This window comes from Mustela lutreola, chromosome 4 (genome assembly GCF_030435805.1).
Source record: "Mustela lutreola isolate mMusLut2 chromosome 4, mMusLut2.pri, whole genome shotgun sequence".
Lineage (NCBI taxonomy): Eukaryota > Metazoa > Chordata > Mammalia > Carnivora > Mustelidae > Mustela > Mustela lutreola.
The window spans coordinates 61,671,682-61,688,180 of record NC_081293.1 but is presented as its reverse complement, the minus strand read 5'-3'; the positions used below and the strand labels follow the sequence as shown (position 1 = coordinate 61,688,180).

The 16,499-nt window shown below is 40.9% G+C and overlaps 1 long non-coding RNA gene across 1 annotated transcript in view; it reads left to right on the top strand.

Annotated features, from left to right (window-relative positions):
• The window catches only part of LOC131828912 (uncharacterized), a 461,649-nt gene that overhangs the window by 203,971 nt on the left and 241,179 nt on the right, over positions 1–16,499 (top strand). The window contains exon 5 of the long non-coding RNA XR_009352604.1: positions 4,255–4,320. This is a non-coding gene — a long non-coding RNA (uncharacterized LOC131828912). The remainder of the gene's footprint in view (positions 1–4,254; positions 4,321–16,499) is intronic.

The following is a 16,499-nucleotide window of genomic DNA, read 5'->3' as shown; positions in this document are numbered from 1 at the left end:
TCACTTATGAGTGTAGTTGTATTAATACTATTTAGTTGGGCAGTTCATACTATCACTCTCCCAGATAATTTTCATTGTGGCTTGGTTTCCTGGGGGTCTTTATTCTTAGGACCACCTGCTGTGAAGTCATGCTGAGCTTGTCCACCTGGAATCGCAGACGCTTGTGTTTGGACACGAATATAGGGCGTCCCATCCTGACTCCCAGCCTCTTCGAGAGAGGGGCCTGTGGTCTCTTACCGGTCCAGCTAGTCCAGCTGTGGTTTGTGAGGATGTCCCAGTCTTAGCGTGAGTGCTTTAGAACACTGAACATAAGTAATATCTTCTAATTATCTCTCTTTTCTTCACTCAAACATCTTTTTTCCTTTAATTGTTCTACTTCTGGAAAGAGTTCCGGAATCCCCAGTCTCCTCCTTGGAGACTCTCCTCCAGTAACCATCAGTTTGTTCTCTATAGTTAAGAGTATATTTCTTGGTTTGCCTCTTTGTGTCCCCCCCCCCCCCCTTGCTCATTTGTTTTGTTTTTTAAATTCCACATATAGGTGAAATCATACAGGAATTATCTTTCTCTGACTTACTTATTTCACTTAACGTTATACTTTCTAGACCTATCCATATTGCAAAGGAAACTATGTTACACAGTGATGCTTTAGGTAAACTAGGTATCTACAGGGCTCAATGCTACCTTCTTCCATTTAGCTCTGACTGATATAGGGCTGTGGTTAACCAGTAAGTTAATTCAAATATTCAGGCAAGATTTAATGAACTCTTACATGTACCTGGAATTTTGCAAGGATCCAGGAGTGTAAACATAAAATGACATGACTCTGCCCCCTTACTACCAGAGTTTAAAATTTAGTTAGAGAAATAGCATGTGCACAATTAATAAGATGCCATATGAGGATTGTGTAATAAGCATGAATTCACAGCTTCTAGGAAAGCCCAGGTGCTTTGTAATTGCCAGTCTCTCTTTTTCTTCCTCTACACAAGATTTCATGGAAGATTGCTTCTGGGAATGCTCAAACTCTGAGAAGATTCGTAGAGTGCTGCCTTACCCCTGGCACCCCCAGCTCCAGCTGCTGCAGTGGAGATATTAGGGGGACATAGCCCTGATGTCATCTCCTGTTCATATGCTGGAAAGGACCTGAATTAAAGAAAGGCACTGTATCTCACGTGAAATGATGGGGCAGAACCCCCATGCAGACCACTTGAGGATTTTTTTTTTTAAGATTTATTTTATTATTCATTAGAGAGAGCAGGGGGAGGGGCAGGAGGAGGGGAAGAGAGAGAATCCTCAAGCAGACTTACCCTCCCCGCAATACCCCCCATCCCCAGGAGGGAGCCCAACACGGAACTGGATCTCAGGACCCTCAGATCATGACCGGAGGAGAAATCAACTGTCGGCCGCTCCACCAACTGAGTCACCCAGGTGCCCCCCACTTGAGGATTCTTCTCTGGGCCTGTTCTTAAGAAAAAAATTAGTCTTGTCAAATTCAAGCCTGATTCTGATAAAGCCTCTAATTTTCTCTTTGCTTTTATAGGAACTGTAGAATAGAGGAAAAGTGTTAGACAACATTAATTGATTTGTAATGCACCAAATAGAGAATGTGAGAAAAATCTATGGACAAATTAGCTAATTTCTTCAAGAAATAAATGAAAATAATAAAAAAGGGGGAAGAGGAACTTACGGATTAAAAGACAATCAAGAAATATATGACATATCCAAACTAAACAAAGATGTATTGTTTAGATCTGGGTTCAAATATTCCAGCTGTAAAAGCCAAACCTTACTGAGATCATTGGACACAGTTGAGTACTGATTCTCTATTTAATATTAACTAATGGTTATTTTTATATGATCAAAGATAAAGATATTTTGGCTCTCTTAATAAAGGAGTCTGTAATGTTCATGATATACACAGAAGTATTTGTGGATGAAATAATATATTTCTGGATTTTAAAAAATGTAAAAAAATATAAAAATGTCAAAAGTGTAAAAAAGTGTGGTTAGGTATAAGGAGATGGAGAATTGAAGAAAGCAGGATGTTCATCTTTTGTTAACAGCATGTTGAAATGATTGGTGGAGTCTTGGTTCTTTACTTTACTTTTTCTTTTACTTTTTTATGTCTCAAAATTTCAATTAAGAAGTGTTAAAAAAAAACATGGTCCTATGGCAACTATTTGTTAAGAGTTTTTTCTCATTGCCACAATTTTGTGTTTTCCAGGACACTACACTTGTAATTATTTTGGCAATCTTTCAGTATCAGCCTGATACTGTTTTAAAAGTATTTTATTTATATTGCAGTTCTCACCATTCATGTCAAAGGTAAAGGGTATCATCTGAAGGGACTCTGTGGGGAGGAAGAGGACATAAGTCAAGCAGTTCTGTGTGTAGTCTGCTCTGACCCAAACAGACTGCTATTTCTAATTTCATATTTCAATTATTGAAGTGTATTATCAAATTATTATTATAATTAACATGTAAAAAGCTAGTGATTACTTACATATATTACTTGATGAGTGTGGGGTTGAGTACACACCCATGAATTTATCATTACCTTCAAGGCCATCAACTCTCAGTTTTCTTGTGCCCCCTTTACTACTACTACTACTACTATTATTATTGTTATTTGTGGTAAGAATATTTAACATAAGATCTATCTTCTTAGCAACTTTTCAGCATACAAGCTACTGTAAGCTATAGGAATCATACTGTATAGTAGATCTCCAGAACTTGCCTTACACAATTTTTAAATTTTTAAATTTTAATTTTAGTTTAAGTTAACATGCAGTGTAACAGTATTACTTTCAGGTGTACAATACAGTGATTCAACACTTCCATACAACACCTGGTACTCATCACAAGTGCCCTCCTTCATCACCTATTTCATCCAAACCACCATCTACCTCTCCTCCAGTAACCATCAGTTTGTTCTCTATAGTTAAGAGTATATTTCTTGGTTTGCCTCTTTGTGTCCGCCCCCCCCCCCTTGCTCATTTGTTTTGTTTTTTAAATTCCACATATAGGTGAAATCATACAGGAATTATCTTTCTCTGACTTACTTATTTCACTTAACGTTATACTTTCTAGACCTATCCATATTGCAAATGGCCAAGATTTCATTCTTTGTTATGGCTGAGTAATATTCCAATGTGTGTATATAACACACCTCCCTCATCCATTCATCAATCAGTGGCTACTTGGGCTGCCTCCATAATTTAGCTATTGTAAATAATGCTCCTATAAACATAGCGGTGCCTGTAATCTTTTGAATTCATGGTTTTGTATTCTTTGGGTAAATACATAGTAGTGCAATTGCTGGGTCATAGGGTAGTTCTATTTTTAACTTTCTGAGAAATCTCTGTATAGTTTTCCACAGTGACTGCCAGTTTGTACTTCTAACAATAGTACACAAAGGGTCCTTTTTCTCCACATCCTTGGGAACACTTGTTTCTTGTGTTTTTGATTTTAGCCATCAGACATGTGTGAGGTGATACTTCATTGCAGTTTTGATTTGCATTTCCCTTATGATGAGTGATGTTGAGCATCTTTTCATGTGTCCGTTGGCCATCTGTATGTCTTCTTTGGAGATATATCTGTTCATGTCTTCTGCCCATTTTAATTGGACTATTTGTTTTCTTTTTTTCTTGTGTTGTATAAGTTCTTTATGTATTTTGGATACTAACTCTTTATCAGATATGTCTTTTGTCATTCTTCTCTTGCTGTTTGGTTTTGTTGATTATTTCCTTCACTGTGCAGAAACTTTTTATTTTGATGTAGTCCAAATAGTTTATTTTCGCTTCAATTTTCTTTGCCTTAGGGGACATAGCTAGAAAAATATTGCTATGGCCAATGTCAGAGAGATTACCTCCTGTGCTCTCATTTAGGATTTTTATGGTTTCAGGCCACATATTTAGGTCTTTAATCCATTTTGAGTTTATTTTTGTGTATGGTGTGAGAAAGTGGTTCAGTTTCATTCTTTTGCATGTTGCGGTCCAGTTTTCCCAACACTGTTTGTTGAAGAGACTGTCTTTTTCCATTGGATATTCTTTCAAGCTCTGTTGAAGATTAATTGACCATATAATTGTGGGTTTATTTCTGGGTTTTCTATTCTGTTCTATTGATCTCTGTGTCCTGGGCTTGAGCCCCTCGTCGGGCTCTGTGCTGATTGGGGAGTCTGCTTGAGAATTTTCTCTCTCCATCTCCCTGTGCCCCACTCTCTCTCTCAAATAAATCTTTTTTTTTTTTTTTTTAAAGGTCCTTTACATCACTCATCACCAGGGAAATGCAAATCAAAACCACAATGAGATCAACTCACACCTGGTAAGATGGCTATTATTACAAAAACAAGAGTTGGGTAGGATGTGGAGAAAAGGGCACTTCGGTACACTATTGGTGGGAATGTAAAATGGTGCGGATGTAAGGGCCTGTTCAGCCAGAGCAGCCCCACCCTGGTTGAACTGCCATTTTGTTGTAAAATTTAAACTGACTTCCCCCACCCCCTCCCTGGCCAGGGGAACTTACTTAAAAGCAAGCCGGGGAAACCAGTCCCAGGTAACAAAGTCCAAATACAATGGTGGCTCAGGCCAGGAGGAGGTAAGGAGGTATTCAATCAGTGGGGGCACATACTGTCTCCTAGCTACCAAGGAGTAAGGGCCCTGCCCTTTGGGCACCTTTTGGGCACCAATTCTGAACTAGGTGATAGGCAGGTTCAAATGTCTAATAGGGTAAATTGTAATTCAGTTGGTGGCCTAGCATCACTGTGGAGTTTCCTGTGTGTGTTACAATCTCATTGGCCACCTGGGTGTGGCCAGGCCCAACCACATGACCTTTGCTTTATAAAAGTTAGTCTGGAAAGCAGGGAGAGGTCGTCCTCTCTGTAGGGGCGGCCCCGAATGGTCTGTTTGACGGTGGGTCTGATTCTTGATGCTTGGCGCGAAATAAAGCTTTGCTTGACCTTCGCTTTGTATCAGTCTCACTGCTTTAATCACGGACCCATTTTTGGGGTACCTAATTTTTGGGGGACCCAACACAGACACTATGGAAAACAGTATAGAGGACCCTTAAAAAATAAAAAATGGAACTACTATATAATCCAGCAATTTCAGTTCTGGTATTTTTCTAAGGGAATTGAAATCAAAATTTCAAAGAGATACTTGCACTCCCATATTCACTGCAGCATTATTCACAATAGTCAAGATCATAGAAATTATTGTTTTTCTTATCATGATGAATCTGATTTTTATACAAAATCCCCAATTTTAAAAGGCACAAATAATATAAATCAGTGAAACTCTGCAGAACAGGCAAAGAGGTCGACATTTGGTATTTCTATGTGCTGACCATTGTTCTAAGCATGTTACAGGACTTTGTGGTTCTAGGTGAGAATCATGTGGATGGGTAGGGGGTTAGAATGCAGAAGAAGTGAGCCTGAGTGCCGCGTTCGCCTCTCTCCTGTTGACCTGGCCCAGTGCTGCCTTTACAAGCGCTGCGGACAAGGGGATGTTTCATCCCTCCTGTGTTCTTCATCTGCTTTGTCTTTGCTCTCCTCCCTCTGTTCTCTGGATATTAGTTGTTGTCAATAGAAGAGGAACAATAACAGTGGAAATGCTAAGCTGCAAGCTTTTGTTCCTAACTTGCCCTGGGTGGAACTCTTTACAACAGAGGAACTCAATTAGTGAATTGGACTTCTGTTCAAACCTTATCCAAAAATCTATAGGCACTAAGAAAATGCTGTTCTTTCCTGATCTGTGGTTGCCTGGAGCTGTTACAAAGGAAGTATCACTGCCCTGGATCCCTGTTTCAGGAGAAGAGAGACCCATTAGTCAATGGGGTGGGAGGACTCGTTCAAGTTGCCTTTGCAGGCACTGCAGGGAGAGAAGGATGCTGTCTCCGGAGAGGTCCAGACCTCTGAGGGCAGAGGGAAAATTAAGGTCCCTGAGTGACAGCCCATCATATGGAGAAGCAAGGGTAGAGCCTCCAAAAGAGCCTAGCCCTCAGTCTCAAAGTCTGTGCTGGGTATGACCCAAGTTCAAGCCCAGTGCTACCTCTGGCCAGTCGTGGCAGCTAAGAAGGAGGCATCTTGTGCACGGGACTTTTAACAGAGGACCCAGGCTGGATCAGAGGGACTCTTCTCTCATGTTCTGTGGGCAGAAGTGGGGACTGAAATTCTCCATCACACCACTCTCTGTGGCTCATATATACAGGGTGTCCCCGAAATCTTAGTGTGGTTTTCAGCTTTAAGATCTTCAAAAGGGTAAATGTTATGAAATTACAAAAACATTCTTTGAAAGTTGAGTTGTTTACCTCTCTTATATTCTTATTGTGATTTATGAATTTTAAATAATAAATAATTTAATTTTTCAGGCTCTGCCAATATGATAAACATTGAAACAAAAGATTAAAATTAAACATTTGTTTTTTAAAATACACAAAACTATGTAAACATATACAAGATAAATAATTTAACATTCGAAGGATGATTTTGTAGGCTTCTAGCATTTATACTTCTTAAGTTTTGAAGCTTAAAACATCACTAAGACTTTTGGCACACTCTGTTATTACTGATCGTTAGCTAGATGCCTGTACAGTGTTCATATGGTATATGTGATATCACAACTCATTTATTCAATGACTATATTTTCAATTTACTAACGAGGCACTGGGCACAGGGAATACAACAATGAACAATATAAAAATCCCTGTTCTCATAAAATATATACATTTTTCCAATAGTTCAGTATATATAATCCATATTTCAGAGTTTGGGTCCAGTCAGTATCTATATGTCCTTTAGAAATCATTGTAAATGTTGAGAGTAAGAAACTTGTGTGTGTGTGTGTGTGTGTGTGTGTGTGTTTTCAAATAGAATTTTTAAAAAAATACTGTAATTTCACCTTAGGAAGAGAATCATGGAGGTCATGGGATGATGAATGTGGGTTGCACTGTTTAGGTACATTTGTGCTCACAACATTCTAGTGGGCTTCCCAGCATCCCCCAACTCCCTCTCTCAGCCCTCCTCTCTTCAAACCACCAATCCTCCTTCCTCAGACTGCATATTTTATTTCACTGAGGAAAAAGAAGCAATCCGATGAGAACCTCTGTATCTTCCCATATGGAATATTCTAACCAACTCAGATAACCTGCCTCCCCTCCACCTTTGGATGCCCAATGGGGTCTTGACTACTGTCAACTCCACTGCTTGTAAATTGGAAGCCTCTAAGGACTTTCTAAAACTTCTCTCCTGTCTTCTGTATCATCACCTTTTCCCTCTCTACTGGATCTTTCCATCAGCCTACAAACACCTGGTAATTTTCATAAGAAAGAAAAGCTTTTGTGACTCTAAATTCCTCTCTAATTATTGCCCAATTTCTTTGCTCCTATTTACAGTGAATCTCAGACTTATCTACACTAGTTGTTTTCATTTTCTTATTCTCTTGAACTCTCTCAAATCAGAATTTTTTGCATCACCACTGCATTGAAAAACCACAAGTCAAGGCCCAACTCAATGGCTACTATATACCAAATACAGTGATCGTTCCAAGTCCTACATTTTATTTGTAACAGCATTTAACCGATTTGATCCCACTCTGCTTGAGGAAATTTCTTCTTCACTAGGCTTCCAGAAGACCATGTTTATTGACTGCTGCTCTCAGTCTACTTTCTTGGCTCCTTTTTATTTTGCTCTACGTGGTGCAACATCCAAGGCCAGATTCTTAGGCCTTGCTCTTTTCTTTACTCACATCCTAGACCCATGTTCCTAAATCCCCTTTCTTAACAGATGACTCCCCTTTGCGTTTCCAGTCCCAATGTCTCTCTTCAACTCTAGACTGAGGTACATGCAGCCATTGCTTCTATATCTATTGGATGTCCAATGGACATTTCAAACCTAGTGTGTTCCAAAAAGAATTCATTCCCTCCCCACCAGATGTGCTCCTTTAATGGCCTCTATAGTAGTAAATGGCAGGAACATGTAACAGGCCACTACTTTGGAGTTACTCTTCGGTTTGACATTTCGTTGTCTTCTACTCTGTCTACCCTAGTCCTCATGCACCCTTGGTCACTCCTGTACACCTGCATTAGCCCTCTAATTCATTTCCCTGCTTCCATCTTGCCACTCCACAGAACCTGTTCACACAGCAGTCAAAATCATCCTTCTAAAGCATTTTGATCTTGACACTCCTCTGCTCTAATTACCCAGATGGCTTCCCGTAACAGTTGGAATACATTTTAAAATCATGTGCTTCAGGGACCCTCCCGATCTAGTCCATGCTTACTTCTCTGACCCCAATTCTCACCACTCACCCCATCTCTGCCCTTTAGCAGTCTGATCCTGTTCTTCCTCAGGATCACCACACAAAAGGCTCTACTTCAGATCTTGGGCCTGGAATGTTCTTCCTCTATGAAGCTTCCTGGCTGATTCCTGAACCTCATTCATGCCTCTTCTGCAATGTTGCTACTTCAGGGAAGACCTTCCTTTCTGTCTTGGGTGAAGCAGCACGATCTCTGAACCCAGCGCTCATACCCGATCTCCTTATCCTGCTTTGTATTTTTATGAAACATATCCCTTTCTGATAGTAAACTACAGTTTGATTACAGAGTTAATTAAGTACCTTGCTCCATTAGAACAGAACTTCCATGAGGATGGGGTCTTGATCTTACTGGCTCGATCTCTAGTGCTTTGAAGAATGCCTTGACAGGAGGCATATTACAAATACTGAATTGAATGAAGAAGGTAATGTAGCATGGAACTAGACAAGACTTGACACCTACCCACAACTCCTTCTTCCCTTCCTCCTTTTCTTCTTCCACCTACTTCTCCCTTCTCAGCCTCCTCCTGCCTTCTCTTCTTTTTCCTCCTCTTCTTCCTCCTCTGTCCCCTCCCCTTTCATTTTTCCTTCTTCTTAAAAAAAGTTACTTTTTAAAAATGTACTAAGAAATAGTAGAGGAAAAATTAGGAAATTATTTCATTTCTTATGTCTTAACCCCTTGTGCGTGTGTGTGTGTGTGTGTGCGTGTGTATGTGTGTGTGTGTGTGGTGGCAGAAGGAGGGGAAGCAGTTGCTCACGGCGGGATAGGTGAGTAAGTGACAGAAGTCTGCTTTAGGGGCACCTGGGTGGCTCAGTCAGTTAAGCGTCTGCCTTTGGCTCAGGTCGTGATCCTGGGGTCCTGGGATCGAGCCCCATGTCGGGCTCTCTGCTCAGCGGAGAGTCTGCTTCTCCCTGGGCCCCTACACCCACTCATGCTCTCTCTCTCTTTCTCACAAATAAATAAATAAAGTCTTTAAAAAAAAGATGACTGCTTTAATGACAGAAGTGTAGGAGAAAGCCCTCCATGTGAGGTACATGCTAGAATTAAGGGGGTATTATTCAGCTTTTTCAGATGCTGCCCTGAGCCTCAGTTCCTCTGCTTCCCTTATATGGATGCTACTGGAGAGGTCAGCTGGGAAATCAAGGTAAAGGTCAAGAGGAACCACTGGTGTTCCATCTGTTTCTTGTTACATCTAGGCACAGTCCTTAAGGTGACCATTGGATGGATGGGTGCTTTCCTTTCCTCTGCATCCTTAATAAGTAAGCTTGCCTTTAGAGCCTGAGTGTTTTCTGCCCTTGGGGTATATGGGGAACCACAGTGACAAACTGAAATCCTGCCTTTATGTGTTCGGTTAATCCAGGGAACATGGAGAATTGCTCTGTAAGTGAGTAGGAACTCAGTGACTAGAAGTCTTAGAATTCTGTATAAATAAGGCAGATTTCAAAGGAGAGCCCCATTCTATCCTCACCACCTGCTCTCAGCACTGGGCAATCCTTTTTTGCAACTCTTGTAAACCTGAAGGTAATCATTAAAATGATGCAGGATTGTTCTATCCAGACCAAGAAAGGAGATTTTTCACGGGCTCTGGGAGCCATTTGGCTTCCACTCGCCACAGCTCTGGAGAGCAAATTGGGATTAAAAAAAGGAATCTTTGTTGTCTGTGAAGGAAGTTCTACACTGTTTTAAATTTATGAAAGGAATCTATTTGGCCGACAGAGGATTAATTAGAAAGGGATTTAGTGGAGAGTGCTTGAGTTCTGGTTCGTTTAAACAGTACCCACTGTCCAGTGGAGAGTTGAACAAATTTGTTCCCTGCATTCTTCTGTCAGTTGATGTGCTAACTTTTTAATACGTTGATTTTTGTCAGGCACAGAAGCATGGGGCTCTGTTCTGTTTTCCTTGTCTCTAGCAGCATGTGTTAAGTAGAGCCTGGTGGTATGGCTTAGGGATTGTGGGAATGGGTTAGGGAAGGGAGAGCTGAACATTAATAAACACGAAGGTCAAGAAACCCAGAGTACAGAGGGTTTTGTTATTCTTTCAACATTTGTCACCAGATGCTTGCTTCAGATAAGTCTGGCTATGAGAAATGCTTGTGAAGACTTGCTTCCATGTGACAGCTGTAGAAGTCCCTCATGAACTCTGAAAAGGCAATCTCAGCCCAGCTGCTCATGGTTAGGGCTCTCCAGAATGAAAATGCTGTTAGCGACTGATTCATTTCTCCCCTCGCGCTGGCTTTGACAAACATTCTGTGCCAAAGATGAGACTGGATTTCCCAATGTTTTCCCTCCTTTCTGGACTTAACAATAGCCTCATGTTCTTGACTACCAGCAATGTGTAAGAGTAATAATAAGCTTTGTGGGTAGTGAGGGCTGTCATAATGAGCTGTAAGTGCAAGAATGATCTTGTTGGGGAGGGCTGAGTTCCTATGAGCACCTCACAAGACAGACCCTGTGGAGCATCAAACGCGAGGGAAACATGCCGAATTAATACAGGTGGGAATTTGACCGTACATCTCACACATATTGTGGTGACCTTGGAGAATTTCCTGGAGGTAACTGTTTGGGGTAAGGAGTTGCACAGAATTGCTTTCAATAAAGTTGTTTGCTGCACGTACTTGCAGAAAGATCTGTCTGTCTTGTTAGATTGTGAACACACTGAGGGCATAAATCCTGCCTCCTCATTAGTATTTCCTCATTATGAAGGACAGCGGCCTTCATAAATTCCAGCGTTTCACACGTTAGTTTCTCAGGTAATCGCGAAGGCTGGAATGATAGACTGAAACCGACAGGAATATAGTGAGGCTGTTGGGAAAAACCTCCAGGGACCCACAGAATGATTTCGGCTTCTAATGGGAACAGAGGTTACTAATCTAATAATAACTCTTCCTTCACAAGGTGTGCTGGCCTTTCACTTAAGCACGTCTACACTATCATAACAGAGCCATGCTTGAAGTTCCTTCTGCGAGCCAGCCCAACTGAATTCAATATGGGCGGTTGAGATTTTTAGTCTGAAGTAACATTGTGTGTGCACCTGGCTGTGACTTTGTGTTTGTGCCCACATGTGTGGTTTTTGGTTAGTCGGCTTAGACCTGGTTCCCAGGGTGGCCTACTCTAAATTAGGTTGAAATGCCCGGACTTCCTTGATATACTAGAAAGCATCTGTCATTAAAGGGCCGTCCACAGATCTCTGGAGGTATCTGAATCTACTTCAGGGCAGGGGATCTGCTTGGTCAAGGCTCTTTTCATAGAAATATTAAGGTGTTATTTTCCTCTTTCATTGTGTTGATATTTACACTTATAGCTCAAAAGCAGTGGTGAGTGTATTTCTGGCACCTTACCACGAATCAAAGCAGCCACGCCTAAGTGTGCTGGTTGTGATTGTACTTTTCACTGCCATACCCTGGCGGCTTTCTAAAAAACAGATTTATCTGGGACGCTTGGCTCAGTCGGTTAAATCTTCAGACTCTTGGTTTAGGCTCAGGTCATGATCTCAGGGTCGGTGGATCAAGCCCATGTTGGGCTCTGCCACTCAGCTCTGCATCTGCTTGAGATTCTCTCCCTTTCCCTTGGCCTCTCGCCCTGCTCCATGTGCTTGCTCTCTCTCTAAAATAAAATAAGATCTCAAAAAAAAAAAAAAAAAAATCACCCAGATTTATCTAAGAATGCTCTTGATGAAACAGTAAAAACTACCAGTTTTACCAAATCTCAGCTTTTGTGTGTATGACTTCTAGCATCAGACATAAGTACTGAGAATTCGAGGTTATTTCGCTCCCCCAATGGCAGAAAAATCAGACCCTTGTAATAAACCCTAATTCTATATGTCATTCCTAGTGGTTCATTTTCTCTGATAGAACCCTGACTGATACAGATCTGGGGAGGGAGTCTGGTAGCTGTAATCAAATATTTGCAATGCTCTTATGTGAACAAAGAAGCAATTTTATTCTGTGTTGATTCAGAGACTAGAATGAAGTCCCAGCAGTAGAGGAGAGAGGCAGGACAAGGTTTGGACTCTGGACATAGATTCATTTAGTTTGGCTTAGATTCTGGCTCTGCCATTTACTTGCAGCTTTGGTTTTCTCATCTGTTAAATGGTGATAAATACAGTAGTCATTTCACATGATTGTTATGAGAATTAAATGTGTTCATATTTGGAAAGTACCTTAAATAGTCTTTTCATACAGTGAGCTCTATTTAAGGTTCTATTAAAACCTAAAAAGTTATAGGGAGATAGGTTTTGCCTCTTTAAGAATTTTTTAGGGGCGCCTGGGTGGCTCAGTGAGTTAAGTCTCTGCATTTGGCTCAGTTCATGATCCCAGGGTCCTGGGATTGAGCCCTGCATTGGGCTCCCTGCTGGGTGAGAAACCTGCTTCTCCCTCTCCCTCTGCCTGCTGCTCTCCCTGCTTGTACTCTTTCTCTCTATCAAATAAATAAATAAAATCTTTTTAAAAAAGAATTTTTTAAATGATCACAGCTTTCCAACAAAGTAGCAGAGTGCCGCACAGAGAACAGAACCTCCTCTGACCTTTGGGAGGCACCCGGAAAAAGCCTCACAGGTTTATAGTCCAAAGACTGAATTCAAGTCTTGCAAGGCTCAGCCATTGCTTAGCTGTGTCATTGTAGCTAGTCATTTAATCTCTCAAAATCTCCATGTCATCATCCACAATATAATTTAAGTGAAACAATGTGATTGCCGGGGCTTTTTTATCTGTGAAGTGCCCATACGTGTCAGTCCTAGGCATTTCCTCGAGAGCTTTGAGGTGGAATCTGGCTGAGCTGTCTTTGTTAATGACACCGGGGAAAGGATTCTTGTATCAGAGAAGTTTGGAATAGATAATCCCCGTGGCTCTTTCCAGCTCAGAGAGTTTACCGTTTCTCAGGTAGGCAGCCTGTCAAGGTGATCCTATTAAAGGAGTTAATAAAAGAAGGAGGTTTTTTTTTTTTTTTTTTTTTTTGACAGAGAGAATGAGACGGAGTTGGGCTAAATGAGGAAATTGAATCAAACAATCGTTGGGGAAGGTTAGTGGTTTCTACATATATGATCATCTCGATTTTTGTTGAGGCTGTGATTTGCCTGTGCGGAAGTCCTTCTTCATTTGAATTACAGGCAGTTTCACTTCAAAGTGTTCAATTCCATCTCCTATATGAAGGCTTGGGACAATTTGACTTTCTTGTTTTCCCTCTTAGAGTTTCAGATTGTTATGGTTAAAAATAAAGTATTTATCTTCGGTTTAGAAGTCTAATAAAACTTTGACAGGAGTGTGAAATGGAATAAAGCATCTCTTCAACAAATCCATCTCAATAACACTTCCTGACAATCAAAAAACCTTCAGGGCCGCTCCTTAATGACTTCTGAAGTTTTAATAGATCTGTACTAAGGATGTGAGAATGACTGGAAATGGGTTTTAAAGTAGTGCTAACTTGTTTATTTTAAAATCCACTCTCTGATTGAGGTTTTGGAAAGGGGTTGAGAATATGCTTCCATTGAAATGTAGACTGATGAAGTGATTGTAGTTATGAGTGCTCTTTGCCTTGGGGGTGAGAATTACCGGGCAGCTGCTCCAACGTGAAACTTGTGTAAAGGGAAAAATGTCTCTGAGGTTGGAGTCAAACCCCAGAGGAACAAGGGGAACTAGCAATCTGCCACGGAAGAGGTGTGTGGTGGTCAAAGAGGTGAGGGCCTTGGTACCGGGACCCAGTGCAGATTCAAACAGTATCGAACAAGTTTAAAAGACATAGTGTTTCCTAAACCCTGTACACACCAGATTAACTGGGAGATGCTTTTAAGACCATGATTGCCAGCCCTCAGCATCAGATTCCAATTCAATAGATCTGGAATATGGACTAGGAATTTATAGAATTTACACAGATATAAATCTCCAGTTGATTCTGATGTTCGACAGTGTTTAGAAACCACTAGAATGATGTACTGCTCAGAAGCTTCAGTGAGCAGCAGAAAGGGGAATTTAGAGTGTGAATCTTAAGAATGGAGTCATTGTGGATAATCTTTTAAAGAAATTTTAATTGTGTTTCATTTTATAATCTTTTTATTTTGGAAATTTCCATACTTACCCAAAGGTAGAGAGAACATTAGAATCAACCATATAATGTATAATGTTTCTGTCATCCTGATTAAACAATTATTACCATGTTGCCTGTTTTGTTTTACCTGCTCTCTTCTCCTTCTCCATTTTTTTAAAAAAAGATTTTATTTATTTATTTGACAGAGAGAGGCACAACTGAAAGAGGAAACACAATCAGGGGGAGTGAGAGTGGGAGAAGGAGGCTTCTTGCTAAGCAGGGAGCCCAGTGCAGGGCTCAAGCCCAGGACCCCAGCTGGGATCATGACCTGAGCCGAAGGCAGATGCTTAACGACTGAGCCACCAAGGTGTCCCTCCTTCCCCATTTATTTTTTAAAGCCTATAACATTTTATTTAATTTTTAAAGAAGATTTTATTTATTTATTTGACAGACAGAGATCACAAGTACACAGAGAGGCAGGCAGAGCCAGAGAGAGGGGGAAGCAGACTCCCTGCTGAGCAGAGAGCCGATGTGGGGCTCGATCCCAGGACCCCTGGATCATGTCCTGAGCTGAAGGTAGAGGCTTTAACCCACTGAGCCACCCAGGTGCCCCAAATCCTACAACATTTTATCTATTCTTTTTTTTTAAAGATTTATTTATTTATTTTGAAGAGAGAGCATGAGTATACAAGCATGGGGAGGGGCAAAAGGAGAGGAAGAGAATTTCAAGCAGGTTCCAACTCCACACTGAGTGTGGAGCCTGATGTGGGGCTTGATCTCACCACCCTGATATTTACCTGAGCTGAAATTAAGAGTTGGCCACTTAACTGACTGAGCCACCCAGGTGCCCCCAAAACTATAACATTTTAAAGCAAATTCTAAACATCAGTAGTTCTTCTGTAATGGATAAGGACTTCCCTGCCCCCCACCCCCAAAACTGTCATACCATTATCATGTCTAACAAAATGACTAGTAATTTTTAAATGTTATCTAGTAATAATCTACATTCAAATTCCTCAATTGTCTCAAAATTGCCAGAAGGCAGTCAGGCTCTAGCAGACTCTAAAATCTGTCATTCATAGGGGCGCCTGGATGGCTCAGTGAGGTTAATCCTCTGCCTTTGGCTTAGGTCATGATCTCAGGGTCCTGGGATCCAGCCCCGCATCAGGCTCTCTGCTCAGCAAGGGAACCTGATTCCCCCCGACCTGCCTGCCTCTCTGCTTTACTTGTGATCTCTCTCTCTGTCAAATAAATACATAAAATCTTAAAAAAAAAAAATCTGTAACTCATAGAAAGAGAAAGAAGAGGGAGTATGTTGAAGGTGATCTTGACGCATTGAATCTTTTTTTTTTTTTTTTTTAAATGTTTTATTTATTTATTTGTCAGAGAGAGAGCAAGTGAGAGCGAGCACAGGCAGACAGAGTGGCAGGCAGAGTCAGAGGGAGAAGCAGGCTCCCTGTGGGGCAAGGAGCCCGATGTGGGACTCGATCCCAGGACGCTGGGATCATGACCTGAGCTGAAAGCAGCTGCTCAACCAACTGAGCCACCCAGGCGTCCCGACGCATTGAATCTTGATAGTCTTCAGGATCTTGGGGAATGAAAACCAGTTGTCAGCTCTGACAGGACAACTGTAAAGTAGGCAGTTCAGAAAATGGGCCAGCCTCTGTGACTTAGTTGTCTCATTCTATGCCCCGTTGATTATGGGGAATGGCTTTCTGTCCATATGTGACAGACAGAGCTGAATACAACTTGAACATATTCTTCCAGATTTGCTGAGACATTTTCTGGAAGGTAATACAGGTGTTGTTTTTTGACCCAAGGTTGTCTTATATATATCATCTAACCTCTTCATCATACAAAGTTTTATTACACTTCTTGTGGTATGGCCTTTCGTCCTTGGGTATAGGATAAAACAAAATATAATAGGTGTTTAGTACAAATTTATTGAATGAATATATGAGATATAATTTGTACTCAGTACACCATAGGTTAACTCTGTTTTATCAAATCTATGATCCTAGTTTATGGTAAATATACTTTTTATAAATAAAATGTAAGTCATTTAAAATTTTGTGTATTCAGAAAATTTACTCTTAAGGGTTATCTGGCAATGAATTCTTCCTGAAAGGAAGCACCTTTATTCAATGGAAATACATGTCCTAATACACCTACAGG